We start from the raw sequence: 27,505 nt of genomic DNA on the forward strand, positions 1-27,505 counted from the left end.
GAAGTTCCGTCAATATCCGCCAACCTTTAAGAGACATCATGCAGCCAGGCCTCTCGGCTTGTGGCTCCACCGTCCTGAATGCGCCCGATCTCGTAAGATCTCGGAAGCTAAACGGGGCAGGGCCTGGTCAGTACTTGGATGGCTGACCTCCAAGAAATACCAGGTGCTGCAAGCTTTTTACGTCTCCTGGGTAACTTCATCGTAGCTCTTAATACTCTCTTTCTGTCTGGAGGAGACATAATTGAAGAATTGTACACGTACCCGGCTACTTTCAACACCCATTGCTGCACTGGTATATTTCCCTCTATTTTTCTTTTTTTTTTTTGCTGGCAGTTCCGTCAATACCCGCCAGCCTTTAAGAGACATCATGCAGCCAGCCATCTCGGCTTGCGGCCACACCATCCTGAACGCGCCCGATCTCATCAGATCTCGGAAGCTGAACGGGGCAGGACCTGGTCAGTACTTGGATGGGAGACCTCCAGGAAATACCTGGTGCTGCAAGCTTTTACGTCTCCTGGGTAACTTCATCGTAGCTCTTAATACTCTCTTTCTGTCTGGAGGAGACATAATTGAAGAATTGTACACGTACCCGGCTACTTTCAACACCCATTGCTGCACTGGTATATTTCCCTCTATTTTTCTTTTTTTTTTTTGCTGGCAGTTCCGTCAATACCCGCCAGCCTTTAAGAGACATCATGCAGCCAGCCATCTCGGCTTGCGGCCACACCATCCTGAACGCGCCCGATCTCATCAGATCTCGGAAGCTGAACGGGGCAGGACCTGGTCAGTACTTGGATGGGAGACCTCCAGGAAATACCTGGTGCTGCAAGCTTTTACGTCTCCTGGGTAACTTTATCGTAGCTCTTAATTCTCTCTTTCTGTCTGGAGGAGATATAAGTGAAGAATTGTACACGTACCCGGCTACTTTCAACACCCTTTGCTGCACTGATATTTTTCCCTCCATTTTTCTATTTTTTTTTTTTTTTTTTTGCTGGAAATTCCGTCAATACCCGCCATCCTTTAAGAGACATCATGCAGCCAGGCATCTTGGCTTGCGGCCACACCATCCTGAACGCGCCCGATCTCGTCAGATCTCGGAAGCTAAACGGGGAAGGACCTGGTCAGTATTTGGTTGGGTGACTTCCTGGAAATACCAGGTGCTGCAAGCTTTTTACGTCTCCTGGGTAACTTCATCGTAAATCTTAATACTCTCTTTCAGTCTGGAGGAGATATTATTGAAGAATTGTACACGTACCCGGCTACTTTCAACAGCCTTTGCTGCACTGATATCTTTCCCTCCATTTTTCTTTTTTTTTTTTTTTTTTTTTGCTGGAAGTTCCGTCAATACCCACCAGCCTAAAGAGACATCATGCAGCCGGGCCTCTTGGCTTTCGGCCACACCGTCCTGAACGCGCACGATATCGTCAGATCTCTGAAGCTAAACGGGGCAGGGCCTGGTCAGTACTTAGATTGGAGACCTCCTGGAAATACCTGGTGCTGCAAGCTTTTTACGTCTCCTGTGAAACTTCATCGTAGCTCTTAATACTCTCTATCTGTCTGGAGGAGATATAATTGAAGTATTGTACACGTACCCGGCTACTTTCAACAGCCTTTGCTGCACTGATATTTTTCCCTCCATTTTTCATTTTTTTTTTTGCTGGAAGTTCCGTCAATATCCGCCAACCTTTAAGAGACATCATGCAGCCAGGCCTCTCGGCTTGTGGCCACACCGTCCTGAATGCGCCCGATCTCGTAAGATCTCGGAAGCTAAACGGGGCAGGGCCTGGTCAGTACTTGGATGGCTGACCTCCTAGAAATACCAGGTGCTGCAAGCTTTTTACGTCTCCTGGGTAACTTCATCGTAGCTCTTAATACTCTCTTTCTGTCTGGAGGAGACATAATTGAAGTATTGTACACGTACCCAGCTACTGTCAACACCCTTTGCTGCACTGATATTTTTCCATCCATTTTTCTTTTTTTTTTTTTTTTTTTTTTTTTTTTTTGCTGGAAGTTCCGTCAATACCCGCCAACCTTTAAGAGACATCATGCAGCCAGGCCTCTCGGCTTGTGGCCACACCGTCCTGAATGCGCCCGATCTCGTAAGATCTCGGAAGCTAAACGGGGCAGGGCCTGGTCAGTACTTGGATGGCTGACCTCCTAGAAATACCAGGTGCTGCAAGCTTTTTACGTCTCCTGGGTAACTTCATCGTAGCTCTTAATACTCTCTTTCTGTCTGCAGGAGATATAATTGAAGAATTGTACACGTACCCGGCTACTTTCAACACCCTTTGCTGCACTGGTATTTCTCCCTCCATTTCTCTTTTTTTTTATTGCTGGCTGTTCCGTCAATACCCGCCAGCCTTTAAGAGACATCATGCAGCCAGGCATCTTGGCTTGCGGCCACACCGTCCTGAACGCGCCCGATCTCGTCAGATCTCGGAGGCTAAACGGGGCAAGGCCTGGTCAGTACTTGGATGGGTGTCCTCCTGGAAATATCAGGTGCTGCAAGCTTTTTACGTCTCCTGGGTAACTTCATCGTAGCTCTTAATACTCTCTTTCAGTCTGGAGGAGATATAATTGAAGAATTGTACACGTACCTGGCTACTTTCAACACCCTTTGCTGCACTGATATTTTTACCACCATTTCTCTTTTTTTTTATTTGCTGGATGTTCCGTCAAAACCCGCCAACCATTAAGAGGCATCATGCAGCCAGGCCTCTTGGCTTGCAGCCACACCGTCCTGAACGCCCCCGATCTCATCAGATCTTGGAATTTAAACGGGGCAGGGCCTGGACAGTACTTGGATGGGTGACCTCCTGAAAATGCCAGGTGCTGCAAGCTTTTTACGTCTCCTGGGTAACTTCATCGTAGCTCTTAATACTCTCTTTCTGTCCGGAGGAGATATAATTGAAGAATTGTACACGTACCCGGCTACTTTCAAAACCCATTACTGCACTGATATTTTTCCCTCCATTTCTCTTTTTTTTTTTTGCTGGCTGTTCCGTCAATACCCGCCAGCCTTTAAGAGACATCATGCAGCCAGGCATCTTGGCTTGCGGCCACACCGTCCTGAACGCGCCCGATCTCGTCAGATCTCGGAAGCCAAACGGGGCAGGGCCTTGTCAGTACTTGGATGGGTGTCCTCCTGGATATACCAGGTGCTGCAAGCTTTTTACGTCTCCTGGGTAACTTCATCGTTGCTCTTAATACTCTCTTTCAGTCTGGAGGAGATATAATTGAAGAATTGTACACGTACCTGGCTACTTTCAACACCCTTTGCTGCACTGATATTTTTACCACCATTTCTCTTGTTTTTTATTTGCTGGATGTTCCGTCAATACCCGCCAGCCATTAAGAGACATCATGCAGCTAGGCCTCTTGGCTTGCGTACACACAGTCCTGAACGCGCCCGATCACGGAAGATCTCGGAAACTAAACGGGGCAGGACCTGGTCAGTACTTGGATGGGAGATCTTCTGGAAATACCAGGTGCTGCCAGCTTTATACTTCTCCTGGGGAACTTCATCGTAGCTCTTAATACTCTCTTTCTGTCTGGAGAATATATAATTGAAGAATTGTACACGTACCCGGCTACTTTCAACACCCATTGCTGCACTGATATTTTTCCCTCTATTTTTCTTTTTTTTTTTTGCTGGCAGTTCCGTCGATACCCGCCAGCCTTTAAGAGACATCATGCAGCCAGGCCTCTTGGCTTGCAGCCACACCGTCCTGAACGCCCCCGATCTCATCAGATCTTGGAATTTAAACGGGGCAGGGCCTGGTCAGTACTTGGATGGGTGACCTCCTGGAAATGCCAGGTGCTGCAAGCTTTTTACGTCTCCTGGGTAACTTCATCGTAGCTCTTAATACTCTCTTTCTGTCTGGAGGAGATATAATTGAAGAATTGTACACGTACCCGGCTACTTTCAACACCCTTTGCTGCACTGGTATTTTTCCCTCTATTTTTCTTTTTTTTTTTTGCTGGCAGTTCCGACAATACCCGCCAGCCTTTAAGAGACATCATGCAGCCAGGCCTCTTGGCTTGCGGCCACACCGTCCTGAACACGCCCGATCTCGTCAGATCTCGGAAGCTAAACGGGGCAGGGCCTGGTCAGTACTTGGATGGGAGACCTCCTGGAAATACCTGGTGCTGCAAGCTTTTTACGTCTCCTGGGAAACTTCATCGTAGCTCTTAATACTCTCTATCTGTCTGGAGGAGATATAATTGAAGTATTGTACACGTACCCGGCTATTTTCAACAGCCTTTGCTGCACTGATATTTTTCCCTCCATTTTCCATTTTTTTTTTTTTTTTTTGGCTGGAAGTTCCGTCAATACCCGCCAGCCTTTAAGAGACATCATGCAGCCAGGCCTCTTGGCTTGCGGCCACACCGTCCTGAGCGCGCCCGATCTCGTCAGATCTCGGAAGCTAACGGGGCAGGGCCTGGTCAGTACTTGGATGGGTGACCTCCTGGAAATACCAGGTGCTGCAAGCTTTTTACGTCTCCTGGGTAACTTCATCATAGCTCTTAATACTCTCTGTCAGTCTGTAGGAGATATTATTGAAGAATTGTACACGTACCCGGCTACTTTCAAAACCCTTTGCTGCACTGATATTTTTCCCTCCATTTTTCTTTTCTCTTTTTTTTTTTGCTGGAAGTTCCGTCAATACCCGCAAGCCTTAAAGAGACATCATGCAGCCGGGCCTCTCGGCTTTCGGCAACACCGTCCTGAACGCGCATGATATCGTCAGATCTCGGAAGCTAAACGGGGCAGGACCTGGTCAGTACTTGAATGTGAGACCTCCTGGAAATACCAGGTGCTGCAAGCTTTTTACGTCTCCTGGGTAACTTCATCGTAGCTCTTAATACTCTCTCTCTGTCTGGAGGAGATATAATTGAAGTATTGTACACGTATCCAGCTACTTTCAACACCCTTTCCTGCACTGATATTTTTCCCTCCATTTTTCTATTTTTTTTTTTTTTTTTTTTGCTGGAAATTCCGTCAATACCCGCCAGCCTTTAAGAGACATCATGCAGCCATGCATCTCGGCTTGCGGCCACACCATCCTGAACGCGCCCGATCTCGTCAGATCTCGGAAGCTAAACGGGGCAGGACCTGGTCAGTACATGAATGTGAGACCTCCTGGAAATACCTGGTGCTGCAAGCTTTTACGTCTCTTGGGTAACTTTATCGTAGCTCTTAATACTCTCTATCTGTCTGGAGGAGATATAATTGAAGTATTGTACACGTACCCAGCTACTGTCAACACCCTTTACTGCACTGATATTTTTCCATCCATTTTTTTTTTTTTTTTTTTTTTTGCTGGAAGTTCCGTCAATACCCGCCAACCTTTAAGAGACATCATGCAGCCAGGCCTCTCGGCTTGCGGCCACACCGTCCTGAATGCGCCCGATCTTGTCAGATCTCGGAAGCTAAACGGGGCAGGACCTGGTCAGTACTTGGATGGGAGACCTCCTAGAAATACCAGGTGCTGCAAGCTTTTTACGTCTCCTGGGTAACTTCATCGTAGCTCTTAATACTCTCTCTCTGTCTGGAGGAGATATAATTGAAGTATTGTACACGTATCCAGCTACTGTCAACACCCTTTGCTGCACTGATATTTTTCCATCCATTTTTCTATTTTCTTTTTTTCTTTTTTTTTTTGCTGGAAGTTCCGTCAATACCCGCCAACCTTTAAGAGACATCATGCAGCCAGGCCTTTCGGCTTGTGGCCACACCGTCCTGAATGCGCCTGATCTCGTCAGATCTCGGAAGCTTAACGGGGCAGGGCCTGGTCAGTACTTGGATGGGAGACCTCCTAGAAATACCAGGTGCTGCAAGCTTTTTACGTCTCCTGGGTAACTTCATCGTAGCTCTTAATACTCTCTCTCTGTCTGGAGGAGATATAATTGAAGTATTGTACACGTATCCAGCTACTGTCAACACCCTTTGCTGCACTGATATTTTTCCATCCATTTTTCTTTTTTCTTTTTTTCTTTTTTTTTTTTGCTGGAAGTTCCGTCAATACCCGCCAACCTTTAAGAGACATCATGCAGCCAGGCCTTTCGGCTTGTGGCCACACCGTCCTGAATGCGCCCGATCTCGTCAGATCTCGGAAGCTTAACGGGGCAGGGCCTGGTCAGTACTTGGATGGGAGACCTCCTAGAAATACCAGGTGCTGCAAGCTTTTTACGTCTCCTGGGTAACTTCATCGTAGCTCTTAATACTCTCTTTCTGTCTCCAGGAGATATAATTGAAGAATTGTACACGTACCCGGCTACTTTCAACACCCTTTGCTGCACTGATATTTTTCCATCCATTTTTCTTTTTTTTTTTTTTTTTTGCTGGCAGTTCCGTCAATACCCGCCAACCTTTAAGAGACATCATGCAGCCAGGCCTCTCGGCTTGCGGCCACACCGTCCTGAATGCGCCCGATCTCGTCAGATCTCGGAAGCTAAACGGGGCAGGACCTGGTCAGTACTTGGATGGGAGACCTCCTAGAAATACCAGGTGCTGCAAGCTTTTTACGTCTCCTGGGTAACTTCATCGTAGCTCTTAATACTCTCTCTCTGTCTGGAGGAGATATAATTGAAGTATTGTACACGTACCCGGCTACTGTCAACACCCTTTGCTGCACTGATATTTTTCCATCCATTTTTCTTTTTTCTTTTTTTCTTTTTTTTTTTTTGCTGGAAGTTCCGTCAATACCCGCCAACCTTTAAGAGACATCATGCAGCCAGGCCTCTCGGCTTGCGGCCACACCGTCCTGAATGCGCCCGATCTCGTCAGATCTCGGAAGCTAAACGGGGCAGGACCTGGTCAGTACTTGGATGGGAGACCTCCTAGAAATACCAGGTGCTGCAAGCTTTTTACGTCTCCTGGGTAACTTCATCGTAGCTCTTAATACTCTCTTTCTGTCTCCAGGAGATATAATTGAAGAATTGTACACGTACCCGGCTACTTTCAACACCCTTTGCTGCACTGATATTTTTCCATCCATTTTTCTTTTTTCTTTTTTTTTTTGCTGGAAGTTCCGTCAATACCCGCCAGCCTTAAAGAGACATCATGCAGCCAGGCCTTTCGGCTTGTGGCCACACCGTCCTGAATGCGCCCGATCTCGTCAGATCTCGGAAGCTAAACGGGGCAGGGCCTGGTCAGTACTTTGATGGGAGACCTCCTGGAAATACCAGGTCCTGCAAGCTTTTTACGTCTCCTGGGTAACTTCATCGTAGCTCTAAATACTCTCTTTCTGTCTCCAGGAGATATAATTGAAGAGTTGTACACGAACGTACCCGGCTACTTTCAACACCCTTTCCTGCACTGATATTTTTCCCTCCATTTTTCTTTTTTTTTTTTTTTTTTTTTGCTGGAAATTCCGTCAATACCCGCCAGCCTTTAAGAGACATCATACAGCCAGACATCTCGGCTTGCGGCCACACCGTCCTGAACGCGCCCGATCTCGTCAGATCTCGGAAGCTAAACGGGGCAGGACCTGGTCAGTACATGAATGTGAGACCTCCTGGAAATACCTCGTGCTGCAAGCTTTTACGTCTCCTGGGTAACTTTATCGTAGCTCTTAATACTCTCTATCTGTCTGGAGGAGATATAATTGAAGTATTGTACACGTACCCAGCTACTGTCAACACCCTTTGCTGCACTGATATTTTTCCATCCATTTTTTTTTTTTTTTGCTGGAAGTTCCGTCAATATCCGCCAGCCTTTAAGAGACATCATGCAGCCAGGCCTCTTGGCTTGTAGTCACACCGTCCTGAACGCGCCCGATCATATCAGATTTCGGAAGCTTAACGGGGCAGGGCCTGGTCAGTACTTGGATGTGTGACCTCCTGGAAATACCAGGTGCTGCAAGCTATTTACGTCTCCTGGGTAACTTCATCGTAGCTCTTAATACTCTCTTTCTGTCTCCAGGAGATATAATTGAAGAATTGTACACGTACCCGGCTACTTTCAACACCCTTTGCTGCACTGGTATATATCCCTCTATTTTTCTATTTTTTTTTTGCTGGCAGTTCCGTCAATACCCGCCAACCTTTAAGAGACATCATGCAGCCAGGCCTTTCGGCTTGTGGCCACACCGTCCTGAATGCGCCCGATCTCGTCAGATCTCGGAAGCTAAACGGGGCAGGGCCTGGTCAGTACTTGGATGGGAGACCTCCTAGAAATACCAGGTGCTGCAAGCTTTTTACGTCTCCTGGGTAACTTCATCGTAGCTCTTAATACTCTCTCTCTGTCTGGAGGAGATATAATTGAAGCATTGTACACGTATCCAGCTACTGTCAACACCCTTTGCTGCACTGATATTTTTCCATCCATTTTTCTTTTTTTTTTTTTTATATTTTTTTTTTGCTGGAAGTTCCGTCAATACCCGCCAACCTTTAAGAGACATCATGCAGCCAGGCATCTCGGCTTGCGGCCACACCGTCCTGAAGACGCAAGATCTCGTCAGATCTCGGAAGAAAAACTGGGCAGGGCCTGGTCAGTAATTGGATGGGTGACCTCCTGGAAATACCAGGTGCTGAAAGCTTTTTACATCTCCTGGGTTACTTCAGCGTAGCTCTTAATACTCTCATTCAGTCTGGAGGAGATATAATTGAAGAATTGTACATGTACCCGGCTACTTTCAACACCCTGTCCTGCACTGATATTTTTCCCTCCATTTTTCTATTTATTTATTTTTTATTTTTTGCTGGAAGTTCTGTCAATACCCGCCAGCCTTTAAGAGACATCATGCAGCCCGGCCTCTTGGCTTGTGGCCACACCGTCCTGAACACGCCCGATCTCGTCAGATCTCGGAAGCTAAACGGGGCAGGGCCTCGTCAGTACTTGGATGGGAGACCTCCTGGAAATACCTGGTACTGCAAGCTTTTTACGTCTCCTGGGAAACTTCATCGTAGCTCTTAATACTCTCTATCTGTCTGGAGGAGATATAATTGAAGAATTGTACACGTACCCGGCTACTTTCAACACCCTTTGCTGCACTGGTATATTTCCCTCTATTTTTCTTTTTTTTTTTTGCTGGCAGTTCCGTCAATACCCGCCAGCCTTTAAGAGACATCATGCAGCCAGGCATCTCGGCTTGCGGCCACACCATCTTGAACGCGCCCGATCTCGTCAGATCTCGGAAGCTAAACGGGGCAGGACCTGGTCAGTACATGAAAGTGAGACCTCCTGGAAATACCTAGTTCTGCAAGCTTTTACGTCTCCTGGGTAACTTTATCGTAGCTCTTAATACTCTCTCTCTGTCTGGAGGAGATATAATTGAAGTATTGTACACGTACCCAGCTACTGTCAACACCATTTGCTGCACTGATATTTTTCCATCCATTTTTCTTTTTTTTTTTTTTTTTTTGCTGGAAGTTCCGTCAATACCCGCCAACCTTTAAGAGACATCATGCAGCCAGGCCTTTCGGCTTGTGGCCACACCGTCCTGAATGCGCCCGATCTCGTTAGATCTCGGAAGCTAAACGGGGCAGGGCCTGGTCAGTACTTGGATGGGAGACCTCCTAGAAATACCAGGTGCTGCAAGCTTTTTACGTCTCCTGGGTAACTTCATCGTAGCTCTTAATACTCTCTTTCTGTCTCCAGGAGATATAATTGAAGAATTGTACACGTACCCGGCTACTTTCAACACCCTTTGCTGCACTGGTATATTTCCCTCTATTTTTCTTTTTTTTTTTGCTGGCAGTTCCGTCAATACCCGCCAGCCTTTAAGAGACATCATGCAGCCAGGCATCTCGGCTTGCGGCCACACCGTCCTGAAGACGCAAGATCTCGTCAGATCTCGGAAGAAAAACTGGGCAGGACCTGGTCAGTAATTGGATGGGTGACCTCCTGGAAATACCAGGTGCTGAAAGCTTTTTACATCTCCTGGGTTACTTCAGCGTAGCTCTTAATACTCTCATTCAGTCTGGAGGAGATATAATTGAAGAATTGTACATGTACCCGGCTACTTTCAACACCCTGTCCTGCACTGATATTTTTCCCTCCATTTTTCTATTTATTTATTTTTTATTTTTTGCTGGAAGTTCTGTCAATACCCGCCAGCCTTTAAGAGACATCATGCAGCCCGGCCTCTTGGCTTGTGGCCACACCGTCCTGAACACGCCCGATCTCGTCAGATCTCGGAAGCTAAACGGGGCAGGGCCTCGTCAGTACTTGGATGGGAGACCTCCTGGAAATACCTGGTACTGCAAGCTTTTTACGTCTCCTGGGAAACTTCATCGTAGCTCTTAATACTCTCTATCTGTCTGGAGGAGATATAATTGAAGAATTGTACACGTACCCGGCTACTTTCAACACCCTTTGCTGCACTGGTATATTTCCCTCTATTTTTCTTTTTTTTTTTTGCTGGCAGTTCCGTCAATACCCGCCAGCCTTTAAGAGACATCATGCAGCCAGGCATCTCGGCTTGCGGCCACACCATCTTGAACGCGCCCGATCTCGTCAGATCTCGGAAGCTAAACGGGGCAGGACCTGGTCAGTACATGAAAGTGAGACCTCCTGGAAATACCTAGTTCTGCAAGCTTTTACGTCTCCTGGGTAACTTTATCGTAGCTCTTAATACTCTCTCTCTGTCTGGAGGAGATATAATTGAAGTATTGTACACGTACCCAGCTACTGTCAACACCATTTGCTGCACTGATATTTTTCCATCCATTTTTCTTTTTTTTTTTTTTTTTTTGCTGGAAGTTCCGTCAATACCCGCCAACCTTTAAGAGACATCATGCAGCCAGGCCTTTCGGCTTGTGGCCACACCGTCCTGAATGCGCCCGATCTCGTTAGATCTCGGAAGCTAAACGGGGCAGGGCCTGGTCAGTACTTGGATGGGAGACCTCCTAGAAATACCAGGTGCTGCAAGCTTTTTACGTCTCCTGGGTAACTTCATCGTAGCTCTTAATACTCTCTTTCTGTCTCCAGGAGATATAATTGAAGAATTGTACACGTACCCGGCTACTTTCAACACCCTTTGCTGCACTGGTATATTTCCCTCTATTTTTCTTTTTTTTTTTGCTGGCAGTTCCGTCAATACCCGCCAGCCTTTAAGAGACATCATGCAGCCAGGCATCTCGGCTTGCGGCCACACCATCCTGAACGCGCCCGATCTCGTCAGATCTCGGAAGCTAAACGCGGCAGGACCTGGTCAGTACATGAAAGTGAGACCTCCTGGAAATACCTAGTGCTGCAAGCTTTTACGTCTCCTGGGTAACTTTATCGTAGCTCTTAATACTCTCTCTCTGTCTGGAGGAGATATAATTGAAGTATTGTACACGTATCCAGCTACTGTCAACACCCTTTGCTGCACTGATATTTTTCCATCCATTTTTCTTTTTTCTTTTTTTCTTTTTTTTTTTGGCTGGAAGTTCCGTCAATACCCGCCAACCTTTAAGAGACATCATGCAGCTGGGCCTCTCGGCTTTCGGCCACACCGTCCTGAATGCGCATGATATCGTCAGATCTCGGAAGCTAAACGGGGCAGGGCCTGGTCAGTACTTGGATGGCAGACCTCCTAGAAATACCAGGTGCTGCAAGCTTTTTACGTCTCCTGGGTAACTTCATCGTAGCTCTTAATACTCTCTTTCTGTCTCCAGGAGATATAATTGAAGAATTGTACACGTACCCGGCTACTTTCAACACCTTTTCCTGCACTGATATTTTTCCCTCCATTTTTCTTTTTTTTTTTTTTTTTTTTTGCTGGAAATTCCGTCAATACCCGCTAGCCTTTAAGAGACATCATGCAGCCAGACAACTCGGCTTGAGGCCACACCGTCCTGAACGCACCCGATCAAGTCAGATCTCGGAAGCTAAACGGGGCAGGACCTGGTCAGTACATGAAAGTGAGACCTCCTGGAAATACCTGGTGCTGCAAGCTTTTACGTCTCCTGGGTAACTTTATCGTAGCTCTTAATACTCTCTATCTGTCTGGAGGAGATATAATTGAAGTATTGTACACGTACCCAGCTACTGTCAACACCCTTTGCTGCACTGATATTTTTCCATCCATTTTTTTTTTTTTTTTTTTTTTTGCTGGAAGTTCCGTCAATACCCGCCAACCTTTAAGAGACATCATGCAGCCAGGCCTCTTGGCTTGTGGCCACACCGTCCTGAATGCGCTCGATCTCGTCAGATCTCTGAAGCTAAACGGGGCAGGGCCTGGTCAGTACTTGGATGGGAGACCTACTAGAAATACCAGGTGCTGCAAGCCTTTTACGTCTCCTGGGTAACTTCATCGTAGCTCTTAATACTCTCTTTCTGTCTCCAGGAGATATAATTGAAGAATTGTACACGTACCCGGCTACTTTCAACACCCTTTGCTGCACTGGTATATTTCCCTCTATTTTTCTTTTTTTTTTTGCTGGCAGTTCCGTCAATACCCGCCAGCCTTTAAGAGACATCATGCAGCCAGGCATCTCGGCTTGCGGCCACACCGTCCTGAACGCGCCCGATCTCGTCAGATCTCGGAAGCTAAACGGGGCAGGACCTGGTCAGTACGTGAAAGTGAGACCTCCTGGAAATACCTAGTGCTGCAAGCTTTTACATCTCCTGGGTAACTTTATCGTAGCTCTTAATACTCTCTCTCTGTCTGGAGGAGATATAATTGAAGTATTGTACACGTATCCAGCTACTGTCAACACCCTTTGCTGCACTGATATTTTTCCATCCATTTTTCTTTTTTCTATTTTTCTTTTTTTTTTTTGCTGGAAGTTCCGTCAATACCCGCCAACCTTTAGAGACATCATGCAGCCAGGCCTTTCGGCTTGTGGCCACACCGTCCTGAATGCGCCCGATCTCGTCAGATCTCGGAAGCTAAACGGGGCAGGGCCTGGTCAGTGCTTGGATGGGAGACCTCCTAGAAATACCAGGTGCTGCAAGCTTTTTACGTCTCCTGGGTAACTTCATCGTAGCTCTTAATACTCTCTTTCTGTCTCCAGGAGATATAATTGAAGAATTGTACACGTACCCGGCTACTTTCAACACCCTTTGCTGCATTGGTATTTTTCCCTCTATTTTTCTTTTTTTTTTTGCTGGCAGTTATGTCAATACCCGCCAGCCTTTAAGAGACATCATGCAGCCAGGCATCTCGGCTTGTGGCCACACCATCCTGAACGCGCCCGATCTCGTCAGATCTCGGAAGCTAAACGGGGCAGGGCCTGGTCAGTACTTGGATGGGAGACCTCCTAGAAATACCAGGTGCTGCAAGCTTTTTACGTCTCCTGGGTAACTTCATCGTAGCTCTTAATACTCTCTTTATGTCTGGAGAAGATATAATTGAAGAATTGTAAACGTACCCGGCTACTTTCAACACCCTTTGCTGCACTGGTATTTTTCCCTCTATTTTTCTTTTTTTTTTTTGCTGGCAGTTATGTCAATACCCGCCAGCCTTTAAGAGACATCATGCAGCCAGGCATCTCGGCTTGCGGCCACACCATCCAGAACGCGCCCGATCTCGTCAGATCTCGGAAGCTAAACGGGGCAGGACCTGGTCAGTACATGAAAGTGAGACCTCCTGGAAATACCTAGTGCTGCAAGCTTTTACATCTCCTGGGTAACTTTATCGTAGCTCTTAATACTCTCTCTCTGTCTGGAGGAGATATAATTGAAGTATTGTACACGTATCCAGCTACTGTCAACACCCTTTGCTGCACTGATATTTTTCCATCCATTTTTCTTTTTTCTTTTTTTCTTTTTTTTTTTTGCTGGAAGTTCCGTCAATACCCGCCAACCTTTAGAGACATCATGCAGCCAGGCCTTTTGGCTTGTTGCCACACCGTCCTGAATGCGCCTGATCTCGTCAGATCTCGGAAGCTAAACGGGGCAGGGCCTGATCAGTGCTTGGATGGGAGACCTCCTAGAAATACCAGGTGCTGCAAGCTTTTTACGTCTCCTGGGTAACTTCATCGTAGCTCTTAATACTCTCTTTCTGTCTCCAGGAGATATAATTGAAGAATTGTACACGTACCCGGCTACTTTCAACACCCTTTGCTGCACTGGTATTTTTCCCTCTATTTTTCTTTTTTTTTTTTGCTGGCAGTTATGTCAATACCCGCCAGCCTTTAAGAGACATCATGCAGCCAGGCATCTCGGCTTGCGGCCACACCATCCTGAACGCGCCCGATCTCGTCAGATCTCGGAAGCTAAACGGGGCAGGACCTGGTCAGTACATGAATGTGAGACCTCCTGGAAATACCTGGTGCTGCAAGCTTTTACGTCTCCTGGGTAACTTTATCGTAGCTCTTAATACTCTCTATCTGTCTGGAGGAGATATAATTGAAGAATTGTACACGTACCCAGCTACTGTCAACACCCTTTGCTGCACTGATATTTTTCCATCCATTTTTCTTTTTTCTTTTTTCTTTTTTTGCTGGAAATTCCGTCAATACCCGCTAGCCTTTAAGAGACATCATGCAGCCAGACATCTCGGCTTGCCGGCCACACCGTCCTGAACGCGCCCGATCTTGTCAGATCTCGGAAGCTAAACGGGGCAGGACCTGGTCAGTACTTAAATGTGAGACCTCCTGGAAATACCAGGTGCTGCCAGCTTTTTACGTCTCCTGGGGAACTTCATCGTAGCTCTTAATACTCTCTTTATGTCTGGAGAAGATATAATTGAAGAATTGTAAACGTACCCGGCTACTTTCAACACCCTTTGCTGCACTGGTATTTTTCCCTCTATTATTCTTTTTTTTTTTTGCTGGCAGTTATGTCAATACCCGCCAGCCTTTAAGAGACATCATGCAGCCAGGCATCTCGGCTTGCGGCCACACCATCCTGAACGCGCCCGATCTCGTCAGATCTCGGAAGCTAAACGGGGCAGGTCCTAGTCAGTACTTGGATGGGTGACCTCCTGGAAATACCAGGTGCTGCAAGCTTTTTACGTCTCCTGGGTAACTTCATCGTAGCTCTTAATACTCTCTTTAAATCTGGAGGAGATATAATTGAAGAATTGTACACGTACCCGGCTACTTTCAGCACCCTTTGCTGCACTGATATTTTTCCCTCCGTTTTTCTGTTTTTTTTAATTTTTTTTTTTTTTTTGCTAGAAGTTCCGTCAATACCCGCCAGCCTTTAAGAGACATCATGCAGCCAGGCTTTTTGGCTTGCGGCCACACCGTCCTGAATGCGCCCGATCTCGTCAGATCTCGGAAGCTAAACGGGGCAAGGTCTGGTCAGTACTTGGATGGGTGACCTCCTGGAAATACCTGGTGCTGCAAGCTTTTTACGTCTCCTGGGTAACTTCATCGTAGCTCTTAATATTGTCTTTCAGTCTGGAGGAGATATAATTGAAGAATTGTACACGTACCCGGCTACATTCAACACCCTTTGCTGCACTGATATTTTTCCCTCCATTTTTATATTTTTTCTTTTTTTCTTTTTTTAGCTGGAAATTCCGTCAACACCCGCCAGCCTTTTGGGGACATCATGCAGCCAGACCGCTTGGCTTTCGGCCACAACATCCTGAACGCGCCTGATCTCGTCAGATCTCGGAAGCTAAACGGGACAGGACCTGGTTAGTGCTTGAATGAGTGACCTCCTGGAATTGCCAGGTGCTGCTAGCTTTTTACGTCTACTGGGTAACTTCATCGTAGCTCTTAATACTCTCTTTCTGTCTGGAGGAGATATAATTGAAGAAAAATACACGTACAAGGCTACTTTCAACACCCTTTGCTGCACTGATATTTTTCCCTCGATTTTTCTTTTTTCTGTTTTTTTTTGCTGGAAGTTCCGTCAATACCCTCGTGCCTTTAAGATACATCATGCAGCCGGGCTTCTTGGCTTGCGGCCACAGCGTCCTGAACGCGCCCGATCTCGTCAGATCTCGGAAGCTAATCGGGGCAGGGCCTGGTCATTACTTGAATGTGAGACCTCCTGGAAATACCTGGTGCTGCAAGCTTTTTACGTCTCCTGGGTAACTTTATCGTAGCTCTTAATACTCTCTTTCTGACTGGAGGAGATATAATTGAATTGTTGTACACGTACCCGGCTACTTTCAACACCCTTTGCTGCACTGATATTTTTCCCTCCATTTTTATATTTTTTCTTTTTTTCTTTTATTAGCTGGAAATTCCGTCAATACCCGCCAGCCTTTAGGGGACATCATGCAGCCAGACCGCTTGGCTTTCGGCCACACCATCCTGAACGCGCCTGATCTCGTCAGATCTCGGAAGCTAAACGGGGCAGGGCCTGGTCACTACTTGGATGGGTGACCTACTGGAAATACCAGGTGCTGCAAGCTTTTTCGTCTCCTGGGTAACTTCATCGTAGCTCTTAATACTCTCTTTCAGTCTGGAGGAGATATTATTGAAGAATTGTACACGTACCCGGCTACTTTCAACACCCTTTGTTTGCTCTGATATTTTTCCCTCCATTTTTCTTTTTTCTTTTGTTCTTTGCTGGAAGTTCCGTCAATACCCTCCAGCCTTTAAGAGACATCATGCAGCCAGGCCTCTTGGCTTGCGGCCACACCGTCCTGAACGCGCCCGATCTCGTCAGATCTCGGAAGCTAAACGGGGCAGGGCCTGGTCAGTACTTGGATTGTTGACCTCCTGGAAATACCAGGTGCTGCAAGCTTTTTACGTCTCCTGGGTAACTTCATCGTAGCTCTTAATACTCTCTTTCAGTCTGGAGGAGATATAATTGAAGAATTGTACAGGTACCCGGCTACTTTCAACACCCTTTCCTGCACTGATATTTTTCCCTCCATTTTTCTATTTTTTTTTTTTTTTTTTTATGCTGGAAATTCCGTCAATACCCGCCAGCCTTTAAGAGACATCATTCAGCCAGGCGTCTCGGCTTGTGGCCACACCGTCCTGAACGCGCCCGATCTCGTCAGATCTCGGAAACTAAACGGGGCAGGACCTGGTCAGTACTTGGATGGGAGACCTCCTGGAAGTACCAGGTGCTGCAAGCTTTTTACGTCACCTGGGGAACTTCGTTGTAGCATTTAATACTCTCTTTCTGTCTGGAGGAGATTTAATTGAAGAATTGTACACGTACCCGGCTACTTTCAACACCCTTTACTGCACAGATATTTTTCCCTCCATTTTTCTTTTTTCGTTTTTTTTTGCTGGAAGTTCCGTCAATACCCTCCAGCCTTTAAGAGACATCATGCAACCAGGCGTCTCGGCTTGTGGCCACACCGTCCTGAACGCGCCCGATCTCGTCAGATCTCGGAAACTAAACGGGGCAGGACCTGGTCAGTACTTGGATGGGAGACCTCCTGGAAGTACCAGGTGCTGCAAGCTTTTTACGTCACCTGGGGAACTTCGTTGTAGCATTTAATACTCTCTTTCTGTCTGGAGGAGATTTAATTGAAGAATTGTACACGTACCCGGCTACTTTCAACACCCTTTACTGCACAGATATTTTTCCCTCCATTTTTCTTTTTTCGTTTTTTTTTGCTGGAAGTTCCGTCAATACCCTCCAGCCTTTAAGAGACATCATGCAACCAGGCCTCTTGGCATGCGGACACATTGTCCCGAATGCGCCTGATCTCATCAGATCTCGGAAGCTAAACGGGGCAGGGCCTGGTCAGTACTTGAATGTGAGAACTCGTGGAAATACCTGGTGCTGCAAGCTTTTTACGTCTCCTGGGTAACTTCATCGTAGCTCTTAATACTCTCTTTCTGTCTGGAGGAGATATAATTGAAGAATTGTACACGTACCCGGCTACTTTCGACAGCCTTTGCTGCACTGATATTTTTCCCTCCATTTTTCTTTTTTTTGCTTGAAGTTCCGTCAATACCCGCCAGCCTTTAAGAGACATCATGCAGCCAGGCTTTTTGGCTTGCGGCCACACCGTCCTGAACGAGCCCGATCTTGTCATATCTTGGAAGCAAAACGTGGCAGGGCCTGGTCAGTATTTGGATTGGTGACCTCCTGGAAAAACTAGGTACTGCAAGCTTATTACGTCTCTTGGGTAACTTCATCGTAGCTGTTAATAATCTCTTTCTGTCTGGAGGAGATACAATTGAAGAAATGTACACGTACCCGGCAACTTTCTAACACCCTTTGCTGCACTGATATTTTTCCCTCCATTTTTCTTTTTTCTTTTTTTTTTGCTGGAAGGTCCGTCAATACCCGCCACCCTTTAAGAGACATCAGGCAGCCAGGCTTCTCGGTTTGCGGCCACACCGTCCTGAACGCGCCCGATCTCGTCAGATCTCGGAAGCTAAACGGGACAGGGCCTGGTTAGTGCTTGAATGGGTGACCTCCTGGAAATACCAGCTGCTGCAAGCTTTTTACGTCTACTGGGTAACTTCATCGTAGCTCTTAATACTCTCTTTCTGTCTGGAGGAGATATAATTGAAGAATTGTACACGTACCCGGCTACTTTCAACACCCTTTGCTGCACTGATATTTTTCCCTCCATTTTTCTTTTTTCTTTTTTTTTTGCTGGAAGTTCCGTCAATACCCTCCAGCCTTTAAGAGACATCATGCAGCCAGGCCTCTTGGTTTGCGGCCACACCGTCCTGAACGCGCCCGATCTCGTCATATCTCAGATTCTAAACGGGGCAGGGCCTGGTCAGTACTTGGATGGGTGACCTCCTGGAAATACCAGGTGCTGCGAGCTTTTTACGTCTCCTGGGTAACTTCATCGTAGCTCTTAATACTCTCTTTCAGTCTGGAGGAGATATAATTGAAGAATTGTACACGTACCCGGCTAATTTCAACACCCATTGCTGCACTAATATTTTTCCCTCCATTTTTCTTTTTTCTTTTTTTTTTTGCTGGAAGTTCCGTCAATACCCTCCAGCCTTTAAGACACATCATGCAGCCTGGCGTCTCGGCTTGCGGCCACACCGTCCTGAACGCGCCCGATCTCGTCAGATCTCGGAAGCTAAACGGGGCAGGACCTGGTCAGTACTTGAATGTGAGACATCCTGGAAATACCTGGTGCTGCAAGCTTTTACGTCTCCTGGGTAACTTTATCGTAGCTCTTAATACTCTCTATCTGTCTGGAGGAGATATAATTGAAGTATTGTACACGTACCCAGCTACTGTCAACACCCTTTGCTGCACTGATATTTTTCCATCCATTTTTCTTTTTTTTTTTTTTTTTTTTTTTTTCTGCTGGAAGTTCCGTCAATACCCTCCAGCCTTTTAGAGACATCATGCAGCCAGGCCTCTTGGCTTGTGGCCACACCGTCCTGAACGTGCCCGATCTCGTCAGACCTTGGAAACTAAACGGGCCAGGGCCTGGTTAGTACTTGGATGGGTGACCTCCAGGAAATACCAGGTGATGCAAGTTTTTACGTCTCCTGGGTAACTTCATCGTAGCTCTTAATACTCTTTATCTGTCTGGTGGAGATATAATTGAAGTATTGTACACTTTGTCTTAGGGACAGTCTGGCTAGCAGTGACTGAGTGGTTGACAGACGACAAGCAACGGAATGTACGTGCTCTGTGATGTCATAGCAGTCAGCTGAGAGAGGCTCGTGATGTCATCGCTGAGCTGTCTGTCTGTCTGTCTGTCTCTCTCTCTCTCTTTCTCTCTCTCTCTCTCTCTCTCTTCCTCTCAATTCAATTCATTTGTATTGTCAAAGCAATTGGACATACATACATACATATATATATATATATATATATATATATATATATATACATACATACATACATCCATACATGCTAGAAAGTCATTACTATGTTATCTTAAAGGCTAACTAAGCAGAACATATATCATTATAGAACAGAGTTCATAGGTCAACACATGGTTTTAGGGAACAGGCACGTAGGTCATACCGTTTGACATTGTCTCCAAGGTTCTCATCGTAAATAACAAACAGAAATCAAACTATCTTCTGGGCTGACCTTCTAGCTTGACCGTATCTTTCTTAAGTATACAAGAGAGAAAAACAGGTGTAAGAAAATAATTTCTAATTTTCCTTCTACACATATATACATAGATACATACATATGTAGCGTTATGTTGGGTGTATTTGGATAAGAGCATTTGGGCTCTGAGCTGAAGCACTGTTCTAAAGAAGACCTCTCCCCCCCCAAAGTTATCAGATTTCCTTAGCTCATCAGCTTGGAACTGGTTTGCATCAAAGTGACAGTTTTGGGGAGGATGGCACCGAGAAGAGGCCAAATAGTTTGGAATTCTGCTATGAGATGTCTGGAGAAAGGGGCCTGTTGGTGATAAAAACTCTTTGAAGTGGATGAGAGCCGAAATCCCGACATAGAGCTACGAACCCAGGCCAACCGGCATTTCCAAAAGATGGCATGGATTGACATCAGTCATAAATAAAGCCTCCCTCCAATAGGACACTGGGGGCTGAAACCGAAATCCAATCTCAAGAACTCAGGGACCAATCACCTACTGATCTGACAGACTATAAGGAACAGCGGACAGTCTTTCTCTCTCTCTCTCTCTCACCTGAACCAGAAACTCGCTGCCACAGCTCAACCTGTAGCTCTGTTGCCAGAACCGGAATCAGAAACCAACCAAGTCTTTGCCGGCAACAGAAGAGTTAAACTGGGAGAAGGAGATTGAGCGAAGAATTATTTTAAAGGACTTTATTAAATAAATAACTTCACAGACCCACCTGATCAGTGGAGTTTTACAGCTGGACAATTGACTAAGTCGACTGAATACGAAAGTGTCAGTCACTTAAATAGCTATTTGAGTCTTAAGAAACTTGACCCTTGGAACAAACAGGGCCCTGCTTTCCTCAAAGACTTCGTCTTCAAGTAACTACGGTGGAACCCTGCTTACAAAGAAGATTTTGTGCACAACCTTGGAGCCTTCAAACCAATGGAAAATCTGTTTGGAAAAGACTCTACATTCGCGAAACCCCAACTTCCAGGTGCATCGACTGAGTGGAAGTTCTTGGACAAAGCCGAACCGGACTGCCTTTGTTCCAAACCACACGGACCTCGTGCCGTGTGCTGTTATCTGAGCCCGAAGCCAGAGAGGCCTCTCTGCGACGAAGTTCACATAAGTTTAACAGTTTGGAGTTTGTGATTCATGACATTTGAGAAATCAATTACAAATGTTAATCTGTGATTCATAACTCTAGAATGTGTAATATCATTTAGTTTTCTTAAATATAAATGTGTGTTGCATTAAACTGTTTTGTTGATAATTTTAGAAATAAAATCTGTCAACGCCGAGAAATATCTTCTCATTCCTGTTTAACTGTTTAGTCTGAAATTGACACAAGTTAATAGACATTAGATTATTGGTGGCCCTGCCTATCCTTAATCATTGAATAATAATCAGTTAAGGGAAATTGTGGTAACAAATAGGATCTTTCTCGGCACCTAAACGTAAATGAGACTGATATATATATAACGAGAAGTTACCTGACATAAATACTAACCTGCGTAGTTATTGAATGTCTGACTAACAATACTAATGAGAGACTCACCTTCGTCTTACTAACCGGTATTGTAGTCAATGTGTTTATAACCTTTTTTGTTTAACGATTTGTTAAACGGAATGTACGTGCTCTGTGCTGTCATAGCAGTAAGCTGAGAGAGGCTCGTCATGTCATCGCTGAGCTGGCTGGCTGGCTGGCTGGCTCTCTGTGTGTGTGTGTGTGTGTGTGTGTGTGTGTCTCTCTGTCTGTCTGTCTGTCTGTCTGTCTCTCTCTCTCTCTCTTACTCTCTCTCTCTCCCTCTCAATTCAATTCATTTGTATTGTCAAAGCAATTGGACATGCATACATACATACATACATATATATGGAAAATAAACAATACGTGTACATCTCTTTCTGCATTAGTGGTGCCCTCACAGATGTGCAAGTTACATGACAGACAGACAGACAGACACACACACACTTTCACACACAGACAGACAGACACAGACACACACAGACACACACACACATACTTTGACAGACAGACAGACAGACACACGCATATTATGGGTCTTTGTTGGGTAGTGAAATGGGTAGCATCAGTCGCAGTGTGGGTAATGTCAGGGAGCCAATCATAGTCCCCGTTATTTGCATATCGTGGCACAAAGCATTCTGGGAAAAGCAACTAAACACGTTTAGTCATGTATTTGTCCATAGTTTACACATGAGATGAAAGAGACAGTATGACGTGTTGAGCACCTGGGATTCCTCATGTGTATGTGAGGGGCAGAGGAACCGGATCCCAAGTGTGCGTCCCAGGTGCTATAGGTTTCAAAGCATGCAGGGGAATAAGCACCCCACCCTGACACCTATAGAAGACTGGATAGGGAGATATAAATAGCAATGGGGAGACTCTTGTACTTGGTGTGGCTCTATCCATATAGTGGGGCCAGCAGGTGCAGCAATAGAAGCTCAGCCTGGGGAGACTGGATTTAGCATTTCCTCTCCATTTTGATAACTATCCATAATCATTTCTGCAAAATACTTCTATGATACCTATGTATGTTTTTTACTTGTACTATATTATACTATCAAGTATCAGTGTACACATACAATGTGACCTGTTACATTAATACAGAAGCCACGGAAGGCCAGATCACTAATAGCCACTGTCCCCTGATATTACACTTTTTTACAATCACTTTGGCACTCATTTCAGAACCTTGATGTCATTTTTCAAAACTCTAGACACTAAACTCACACCCGATGATCAAAATGCACATTTTTCAAAACTCTAACACTTTTTTACAATTGCTTGGATACAATACACATCAACCTCAGATCATTTGTTCATTGAACTAAAATGACACAACTTAACATCAAAGTATTACCATTTCAAAATGCAATTCACACATTACATCTGAGATCACTGTCTATTCATTTCATTACAAAGATCTAACTATCAATTGATACAGCTGCTCAAAATGATAAGTGACTGTTGCATTACTCTTAATGCATAATTTTATGGAAACTGACAAACAATATTCCATGTTTCGATCATGAAAGTTTCAGGATAATGAGATCCATTGACATCAATAAACGAGGAGCATGAACCAGTTGGACTACATTATCTATGGATGTAATATTTCATCATCATTCATCATCATGTAGCACTTTTCCACACCATGTTTGCAGTGTGGAAGGAAAGTTAGAAATTCTTTCTCTAATACCTGTTTTTCTCTCTTGTATACTTAAGAAAGATAAGGTCAAGCTAGAAGGTCAGGCCAGAAGGTAGTTTGATTTCTGCTTGTTATTTACGATGAGAATCTTGGAGACAATGTCAAACAGTATGATTGAAGTGCCTGCTCCCTAATCCATGTGTTGATCTATGAACTCTGTCCTATAATGATATAAATTCTGCTTAGCTAACTTTTAAGATAACATAGTAATGACTTTCTGATTATAACCAGCTCTTTGATTTTTGTGTATAAAAGCTCTGACTGTTAAAATGAAGGCAGAGCGACTTTGGGATCTACTTGAGTCACTGTTCCTCTCCACGCTGCGTGTATTAAAGGCATTGCAACTAACGCTCCAACCTGGTTGAAGATGATTGTTCTTCCACATCAGATTTGATATTACTGTATGTATGCAGGCCCTTGTAATTGCTTTTCCAATACTGCCAACTGGTTATTGATGATTGATTTCACATTGTGGTACGAGTATCGAGTGAAATGAGTGCTATCCACCCCAGCAACACAGTGATAACATGGAGCCGGCAAGTCATCCAGGTCACAATAGAGGTCAAGCAGTGGGAGGAGGAAGACGTGGTGGTCAAAGGAATGGAAGGGGACATGCACCCCTTCTGAGAGGTGGTCGTGGGCCTCGTCATAGAGGAGGGCTTAGGCCTCACCAGAGAGGCAGCCATGGGCCTCATTTGAGAGGTGTTGGGGGAACGTGGTAGAGGACAAGGCCACGGACCAGACAGCGGCAGCAACAGCAAATAGTGTCCAGTGAAATCCGAGAAATAGTTGTAGAGCATGTTGTAAATCATGGCATGACCATGACTGAGGCAGCTACAATGATTCAATCAAACCTCAGAATCAACTCAGGATCAGCTGTGGCCTCAATCATCAGAAATTTCCGTACTGAGAAGCGGCAAGTCTTCAGCATGCACTAAACATTAGGCTACTCTCAATTGTCAAATGACTGTATACTGCATACCAATGTGTAGCACAGAGTATAGTGTGCCTTTTGAAAGAAATGCAGACAGAGTGAAGCAGCTGATGACTGAGTATGTTCAGGTATGTTCAGTTTCAAGATGCCTCTTGTGAAAAATGGTTGTGAGAACCTGAACCTGAACACAGGGCTGATGGAAATTTAGAAGTACAGTAATCAATCCTTTGTTTTGCTTTTTACACTAAGCCAGGTGAGGAACACTGCAGTTGACATTTTACTGTAGTTTTGTTCTTTTTTGTAGCTAATTATTGTTGCATGGATTCAAAGAAACCTATGGTGTGATTTGATTGTATTGCATCAATACATTTCAGATTTTGTTCAATGATTCCACTGTGTCTGTAGTATTCTCTCTACTAGTCCTTTTACAGTGATGTATTTATGTGTAGTACCATAATGAAACATGTATCACATATTTTGTACTACAATATTTAATGATTGTACGAACAACTACACAGTGAAACTATCGGTATCTTCTGTGTGGGTGATCTAAATAAATGTTACTATGGTATTTCATGATAAATGAATTATTTGAACCAACAAGTCTGCAAGTGCAAGGTTTCTTTAAAGATATGAATGCACAATGCAATGTTTTGAACATTGGACAGCCTGTGTTACAAGTGATGACCGTTTTGAGTTTTGTGTCTAGAGTTTTGAAAAATGACATCAAGGTTCTGAAATTAGTGACAAAGTGATTGTAAAAAACTGTATATTCATCCTATTTAATGTGCTCTTTTAAAATGTACTTTTCTTTTTTATGTTGCCATTTCTGTTCTACCAATGTTTCAGTTGTTAGCCAAAGATTGACAGAGTACATCTCATACACACAGGCCAGACAGCAAGGATTTCTTTTTGAAATTCAATTACAAATGCTGCATGAACTCATCAATACGATTAGAGCTCCTGAAAGCAATATAACTAACTCACTCTACAGCATCTCATTAGCAGTGAAAAGAAACCAAGAAAGTTGGGACAGTCGACTGTTTACCACTATGTAACATCACCTTTTCTTTTAATAACACTTATTAAGCACTTGGGCACTGAAGGCACCTCTTGGTTAAGTTTAGCAAGCGGGATTTCCCCCCATTCATCCATTATGCATTTCCTCAGCTGCGCAACTGCACAGGGCCTTCGTTGTCTTAATTTGCACTTCATAGTGCGCCACACATTCTCAATTCGGAGACAGGTCAGGACTGCAGGCAGGCCATGCTAGCACCCGCACTCTCTGCCTACGCAACCATGCGCTTGTAATCTGGGCAGAATGTGGTTTGGCGTTATCCTGCTGAAAAATGCAGGGACGTCCCTGGAAAAGACGATGTCTGGATGGCAGCATATGTTGCTCCAAAATGTGTACATCTCTTTCTGCAAAAATGGTGCCCTCACAGATGTGCGAGTTACATGACAGACAGACACTCATACACACTGTCACACCCACACAAACACATACACTTTCACAGACAGACACACGCACACACACTCACTTTCACACAGAGACAGACACACAAACACAGAGACAGACACACACACTTACAGACACACACACACACACTCACTTTCACACAGACACACACACACATACATACATACATATATAAGGAAAAGAAACAATACATTTAAAAATCACAAAAAGATGTAATAAAGTACAGAAAATCTAAATGTAATAAAATGTGATCTTTAATACATACAAATATGTATGGCTGGTCGGATGCGTCTTGGACTCGGGTTCCTCTTCATTACGTATAATGCTTTTGCCTTTTGCTATAGCTTTCCGTGGAGGGGATCGTGGGTGAGTTTGTACCATTCTTGGGAGGCTCTGCCTTGTTGGGGCGGAGCTGTGATCCAGGTGAACAGCAGATCGGACATAGGTGGGCATGTGGGCGGAGGAGGAAGGCCGGTCAAGCAAATAAGCTTGCTAAGGTACGCAGCAGCAGCAAGCAGCCCCACCATCCAGTCAGCCAGCCAGTCTGGCTGGCAGTGACTGAGTGGTTGACAGACGGCAAGCAACGGAATGTACGTGCTCTGTGATGTCATAGGAGTCACCTGAGAGAGATGTTTGTGATGTCATCGCTGAGCTGGCTGGCTCTGTGTGTCTTGCTGGCTGTGTGTGTGTGTGTGAGAGAGAGAGAGACTTTTTGACTTTTATCAGACTTCATTGCCTGTTTGCAACACGCAATAATTCATACAAAAGAAAATAAATAAATAAATAAAAAATAGTGTTCCCCTTTGTTTGTCTCCCCCCAACAAGCATTAACTCCGCCACTGATCTGTACACTTTTAAAGAAAGCAACCCAATACACACAACAAAACAACCATCAAATACTAAACCCTATAAATGAATTACATAATAAAAACCAACTCCCCGTCATACAATTCACAAAGGGCATCATTAATACACCAGACCTGTTCAAAACTCTCCAAATCATTCATCAGCCTGTAATAGTTAAACTCTAGTCTGACTCTGCACTTGACCAGCATGGCAAACACTCTCACTGCATCCTCACTGCCCTCCCCACACACTCTGTTCTTCCTAGTCTTATAGACGGCCATTTTAGCCTGGCCCAGCAAGAAGTTTACCAGCTGGTCCACATGTTTGGTCTTTCTGGTGTATCGCGCCCCTAAAATAAAAACCTTTGTGTTAAAAATCAGGTTAAGATCAGTAAAAAGACGAGTTAAAAGACTAAAAATGGGTGACAACCGAGAGCAAGTGCTGAAACAGTGAAACACGGTCTCTCTCTGAGCACAGAATGGGCAGGCGTCGGACACAGCAGGGTTAAGAACAGTAATAAAAGAATTGACAGCAATAATGGTGTGTAACACCCTCCACTGCAGATTGCCAGCTCTCTTATTGAGGGGGGCTTGTACAGGCTTCTCCAGGCGGGCGCAGTGTCTTCCCCCAGCCCCAGCCTGTAAAGTAATTTTAGGAATCACAAAGAAACAGTTGAAAGTGCTAAATAAGTATTTTGATGCACCATATTAATTTAGGAAATTTACATGTTGTTTTTCATCAGCTTCTGTATCTGATGGCTCCACATCACTGGCTGGATTGACAGCAACGACACTCTAAAAAAAGAAGTGTTAAGTTTGAGCATTCAGGACTTGTTTTGAAGATCCTGAATATCACTGGTCCACAATTTATCTGTGAAACTATGGGTTAATCTCCATATACAAAATACTTTTTACACACACTTTAAATTTACAACTAAATTCACATGTTGATGTCTTTCGTCAGCTTCTGTATTTGATGGCTCAATATAACTGGTTGCATTAACAGCAACGGCACACTACAAGAAAATAACATTATATTTAAACATTCAGGACTGGTTTAGCATCACCTCGAATATCCCTAGCCCTTGAGGTCGATTGTTATTGTGGTCTTCAAGACCAGTGCTTCTCAACCTTAGTCCTGGAGGAGGCCCACTGTCTGCTGATTTTCATTACAACAACATTGTAGG

General features: G+C 45.0%; 18 non-coding genes and 38 pseudogenes across 18 annotated transcripts; all 56 read left to right on the forward strand.

Moving 5' to 3' along the window:
- Positions 1 to 56: 56 nt before the first annotated feature.
- On the forward strand, positions 57 to 175 carry LOC136730918 (uncharacterized; annotated as a pseudogene).
- Positions 176 to 385: 210 nt separating this feature from the next.
- LOC136730637 (5S ribosomal RNA) lies at positions 386 to 504 on the forward strand. The gene has a single exon (XR_010809430.1). It is a non-coding gene; the product is annotated as a 5S ribosomal RNA (ribosomal RNA).
- Positions 505 to 713: 209 nt separating this feature from the next.
- On the forward strand, positions 714 to 832 carry LOC136730638 (5S ribosomal RNA). Its single transcript, XR_010809431.1, has one exon. It is a non-coding gene; the product is annotated as a 5S ribosomal RNA (ribosomal RNA).
- Positions 833 to 1,050: 218 nt separating this feature from the next.
- LOC136730566 (5S ribosomal RNA) lies at positions 1,051 to 1,169 on the forward strand. The gene has a single exon (XR_010809360.1). It is a non-coding gene; the product is annotated as a 5S ribosomal RNA (ribosomal RNA).
- Positions 1,170 to 1,387: 218 nt separating this feature from the next.
- LOC136730519 (uncharacterized) lies at positions 1,388 to 1,506 on the forward strand (annotated as a pseudogene).
- Positions 1,507 to 1,716: 210 nt separating this feature from the next.
- LOC136730655 (uncharacterized) lies at positions 1,717 to 1,835 on the forward strand (annotated as a pseudogene).
- Positions 1,836 to 2,063: 228 nt separating this feature from the next.
- LOC136730656 (uncharacterized) lies at positions 2,064 to 2,182 on the forward strand (annotated as a pseudogene).
- A 210-nt stretch (positions 2,183 to 2,392) lies between these two features.
- Positions 2,393 to 2,511, forward strand: LOC136730764 (uncharacterized; annotated as a pseudogene).
- A 211-nt stretch (positions 2,512 to 2,722) lies between these two features.
- On the forward strand, positions 2,723 to 2,841 carry LOC136730727 (uncharacterized; annotated as a pseudogene).
- Positions 2,842 to 3,051: 210 nt separating this feature from the next.
- On the forward strand, positions 3,052 to 3,170 carry LOC136730827 (uncharacterized; annotated as a pseudogene).
- Positions 3,171 to 3,710: 540 nt separating this feature from the next.
- On the forward strand, positions 3,711 to 3,829 carry LOC136730660 (uncharacterized; annotated as a pseudogene).
- Positions 3,830 to 4,039: 210 nt separating this feature from the next.
- LOC136730502 (5S ribosomal RNA) lies at positions 4,040 to 4,158 on the forward strand. Its single transcript, XR_010809323.1, has one exon. It is a non-coding gene; the product is annotated as a 5S ribosomal RNA (ribosomal RNA).
- Positions 4,159 to 4,376: 218 nt separating this feature from the next.
- On the forward strand, positions 4,377 to 4,494 carry LOC136730634 (5S ribosomal RNA). Its single transcript, XR_010809427.1, has one exon. It is a non-coding gene; the product is annotated as a 5S ribosomal RNA (ribosomal RNA).
- A 216-nt stretch (positions 4,495 to 4,710) lies between these two features.
- On the forward strand, positions 4,711 to 4,829 carry LOC136730530 (uncharacterized; annotated as a pseudogene).
- A 220-nt stretch (positions 4,830 to 5,049) lies between these two features.
- Positions 5,050 to 5,168, forward strand: LOC136730836 (uncharacterized; annotated as a pseudogene).
- A 214-nt stretch (positions 5,169 to 5,382) lies between these two features.
- On the forward strand, positions 5,383 to 5,501 carry LOC136730646 (5S ribosomal RNA). The gene has a single exon (XR_010809439.1). It is a non-coding gene; the product is annotated as a 5S ribosomal RNA (ribosomal RNA).
- Positions 5,502 to 5,725: 224 nt separating this feature from the next.
- On the forward strand, positions 5,726 to 5,844 carry LOC136730766 (uncharacterized; annotated as a pseudogene).
- A 225-nt stretch (positions 5,845 to 6,069) lies between these two features.
- On the forward strand, positions 6,070 to 6,188 carry LOC136730653 (uncharacterized; annotated as a pseudogene).
- A 216-nt stretch (positions 6,189 to 6,404) lies between these two features.
- LOC136730564 (5S ribosomal RNA) lies at positions 6,405 to 6,523 on the forward strand. The gene has a single exon (XR_010809358.1). It is a non-coding gene; the product is annotated as a 5S ribosomal RNA (ribosomal RNA).
- A 226-nt stretch (positions 6,524 to 6,749) lies between these two features.
- Positions 6,750 to 6,868, forward strand: LOC136730565 (5S ribosomal RNA). Its single transcript, XR_010809359.1, has one exon. It is a non-coding gene; the product is annotated as a 5S ribosomal RNA (ribosomal RNA).
- Positions 6,869 to 7,084: 216 nt separating this feature from the next.
- Positions 7,085 to 7,203, forward strand: LOC136730619 (5S ribosomal RNA). Its single transcript, XR_010809412.1, has one exon. It is a non-coding gene; the product is annotated as a 5S ribosomal RNA (ribosomal RNA).
- A 223-nt stretch (positions 7,204 to 7,426) lies between these two features.
- Positions 7,427 to 7,545, forward strand: LOC136730986 (uncharacterized; annotated as a pseudogene).
- Positions 7,546 to 7,751: 206 nt separating this feature from the next.
- On the forward strand, positions 7,752 to 7,870 carry LOC136731015 (uncharacterized; annotated as a pseudogene).
- A 210-nt stretch (positions 7,871 to 8,080) lies between these two features.
- LOC136730933 (5S ribosomal RNA) lies at positions 8,081 to 8,199 on the forward strand. Its single transcript, XR_010809468.1, has one exon. It is a non-coding gene; the product is annotated as a 5S ribosomal RNA (ribosomal RNA).
- A 225-nt stretch (positions 8,200 to 8,424) lies between these two features.
- Positions 8,425 to 8,543, forward strand: LOC136731062 (uncharacterized; annotated as a pseudogene).
- A 221-nt stretch (positions 8,544 to 8,764) lies between these two features.
- On the forward strand, positions 8,765 to 8,883 carry LOC136730779 (uncharacterized; annotated as a pseudogene).
- Positions 8,884 to 9,093: 210 nt separating this feature from the next.
- Positions 9,094 to 9,212, forward strand: LOC136730500 (uncharacterized; annotated as a pseudogene).
- Positions 9,213 to 9,428: 216 nt separating this feature from the next.
- LOC136730569 (5S ribosomal RNA) lies at positions 9,429 to 9,547 on the forward strand. Its single transcript, XR_010809363.1, has one exon. It is a non-coding gene; the product is annotated as a 5S ribosomal RNA (ribosomal RNA).
- Positions 9,548 to 9,756: 209 nt separating this feature from the next.
- Positions 9,757 to 9,875, forward strand: LOC136730481 (uncharacterized; annotated as a pseudogene).
- Positions 9,876 to 10,096: 221 nt separating this feature from the next.
- On the forward strand, positions 10,097 to 10,215 carry LOC136730781 (uncharacterized; annotated as a pseudogene).
- A 210-nt stretch (positions 10,216 to 10,425) lies between these two features.
- On the forward strand, positions 10,426 to 10,544 carry LOC136730501 (uncharacterized; annotated as a pseudogene).
- Positions 10,545 to 10,760: 216 nt separating this feature from the next.
- Positions 10,761 to 10,879, forward strand: LOC136730570 (5S ribosomal RNA). The gene has a single exon (XR_010809364.1). It is a non-coding gene; the product is annotated as a 5S ribosomal RNA (ribosomal RNA).
- A 209-nt stretch (positions 10,880 to 11,088) lies between these two features.
- On the forward strand, positions 11,089 to 11,207 carry LOC136730483 (uncharacterized; annotated as a pseudogene).
- A 224-nt stretch (positions 11,208 to 11,431) lies between these two features.
- On the forward strand, positions 11,432 to 11,550 carry LOC136730489 (uncharacterized; annotated as a pseudogene).
- A 219-nt stretch (positions 11,551 to 11,769) lies between these two features.
- Positions 11,770 to 11,888, forward strand: LOC136730494 (uncharacterized; annotated as a pseudogene).
- Positions 11,889 to 12,102: 214 nt separating this feature from the next.
- Positions 12,103 to 12,221, forward strand: LOC136730804 (uncharacterized; annotated as a pseudogene).
- A 209-nt stretch (positions 12,222 to 12,430) lies between these two features.
- LOC136731047 (uncharacterized) lies at positions 12,431 to 12,549 on the forward strand (annotated as a pseudogene).
- A 223-nt stretch (positions 12,550 to 12,772) lies between these two features.
- LOC136730642 (5S ribosomal RNA) lies at positions 12,773 to 12,891 on the forward strand. The gene has a single exon (XR_010809435.1). It is a non-coding gene; the product is annotated as a 5S ribosomal RNA (ribosomal RNA).
- Positions 12,892 to 13,100: 209 nt separating this feature from the next.
- Positions 13,101 to 13,219, forward strand: LOC136731037 (5S ribosomal RNA). Its single transcript, XR_010809478.1, has one exon. It is a non-coding gene; the product is annotated as a 5S ribosomal RNA (ribosomal RNA).
- A 210-nt stretch (positions 13,220 to 13,429) lies between these two features.
- LOC136730457 (uncharacterized) lies at positions 13,430 to 13,548 on the forward strand (annotated as a pseudogene).
- Positions 13,549 to 13,771: 223 nt separating this feature from the next.
- Positions 13,772 to 13,890, forward strand: LOC136730873 (uncharacterized; annotated as a pseudogene).
- A 210-nt stretch (positions 13,891 to 14,100) lies between these two features.
- On the forward strand, positions 14,101 to 14,219 carry LOC136730837 (uncharacterized; annotated as a pseudogene).
- A 218-nt stretch (positions 14,220 to 14,437) lies between these two features.
- Positions 14,438 to 14,557, forward strand: LOC136730467 (uncharacterized; annotated as a pseudogene).
- A 210-nt stretch (positions 14,558 to 14,767) lies between these two features.
- Positions 14,768 to 14,886, forward strand: LOC136730603 (5S ribosomal RNA). The gene has a single exon (XR_010809397.1). It is a non-coding gene; the product is annotated as a 5S ribosomal RNA (ribosomal RNA).
- Positions 14,887 to 15,112: 226 nt separating this feature from the next.
- Positions 15,113 to 15,231, forward strand: LOC136730604 (5S ribosomal RNA). Its single transcript, XR_010809398.1, has one exon. It is a non-coding gene; the product is annotated as a 5S ribosomal RNA (ribosomal RNA).
- Positions 15,232 to 15,789: 558 nt separating this feature from the next.
- LOC136730972 (uncharacterized) lies at positions 15,790 to 15,908 on the forward strand (annotated as a pseudogene).
- Positions 15,909 to 16,131: 223 nt separating this feature from the next.
- LOC136730856 (uncharacterized) lies at positions 16,132 to 16,250 on the forward strand (annotated as a pseudogene).
- A 216-nt stretch (positions 16,251 to 16,466) lies between these two features.
- On the forward strand, positions 16,467 to 16,585 carry LOC136730644 (5S ribosomal RNA). The gene has a single exon (XR_010809437.1). It is a non-coding gene; the product is annotated as a 5S ribosomal RNA (ribosomal RNA).
- A 221-nt stretch (positions 16,586 to 16,806) lies between these two features.
- Positions 16,807 to 16,925, forward strand: LOC136730708 (uncharacterized; annotated as a pseudogene).
- A 215-nt stretch (positions 16,926 to 17,140) lies between these two features.
- Positions 17,141 to 17,259, forward strand: LOC136730709 (uncharacterized; annotated as a pseudogene).
- Positions 17,260 to 17,474: 215 nt separating this feature from the next.
- Positions 17,475 to 17,593, forward strand: LOC136730935 (uncharacterized; annotated as a pseudogene).
- Positions 17,594 to 18,134: 541 nt separating this feature from the next.
- On the forward strand, positions 18,135 to 18,253 carry LOC136730715 (uncharacterized; annotated as a pseudogene).
- A 215-nt stretch (positions 18,254 to 18,468) lies between these two features.
- On the forward strand, positions 18,469 to 18,587 carry LOC136731065 (uncharacterized; annotated as a pseudogene).
- Positions 18,588 to 18,803: 216 nt separating this feature from the next.
- LOC136730908 (uncharacterized) lies at positions 18,804 to 18,922 on the forward strand (annotated as a pseudogene).
- A 224-nt stretch (positions 18,923 to 19,146) lies between these two features.
- On the forward strand, positions 19,147 to 19,265 carry LOC136730912 (uncharacterized; annotated as a pseudogene).
- Positions 19,266 to 25,767: 6,502 nt separating this feature from the next.
- On the forward strand, positions 25,768 to 25,882 carry LOC136730558 (U5 spliceosomal RNA). The gene has a single exon (XR_010809352.1). It is a non-coding gene; the product is annotated as a U5 spliceosomal RNA (small nuclear RNA).
- Positions 25,883 to 27,505: the final 1,623 nt, after the last annotated feature.

The sequence above is a fragment of the Amia ocellicauda genome, unplaced genomic scaffold (genome assembly GCF_036373705.1).
Source record: "Amia ocellicauda isolate fAmiCal2 unplaced genomic scaffold, fAmiCal2.hap1 HAP1_SCAFFOLD_32, whole genome shotgun sequence".
Taxonomy (NCBI): Eukaryota; Metazoa; Chordata; class Actinopteri; order Amiiformes; family Amiidae; genus Amia; species Amia ocellicauda.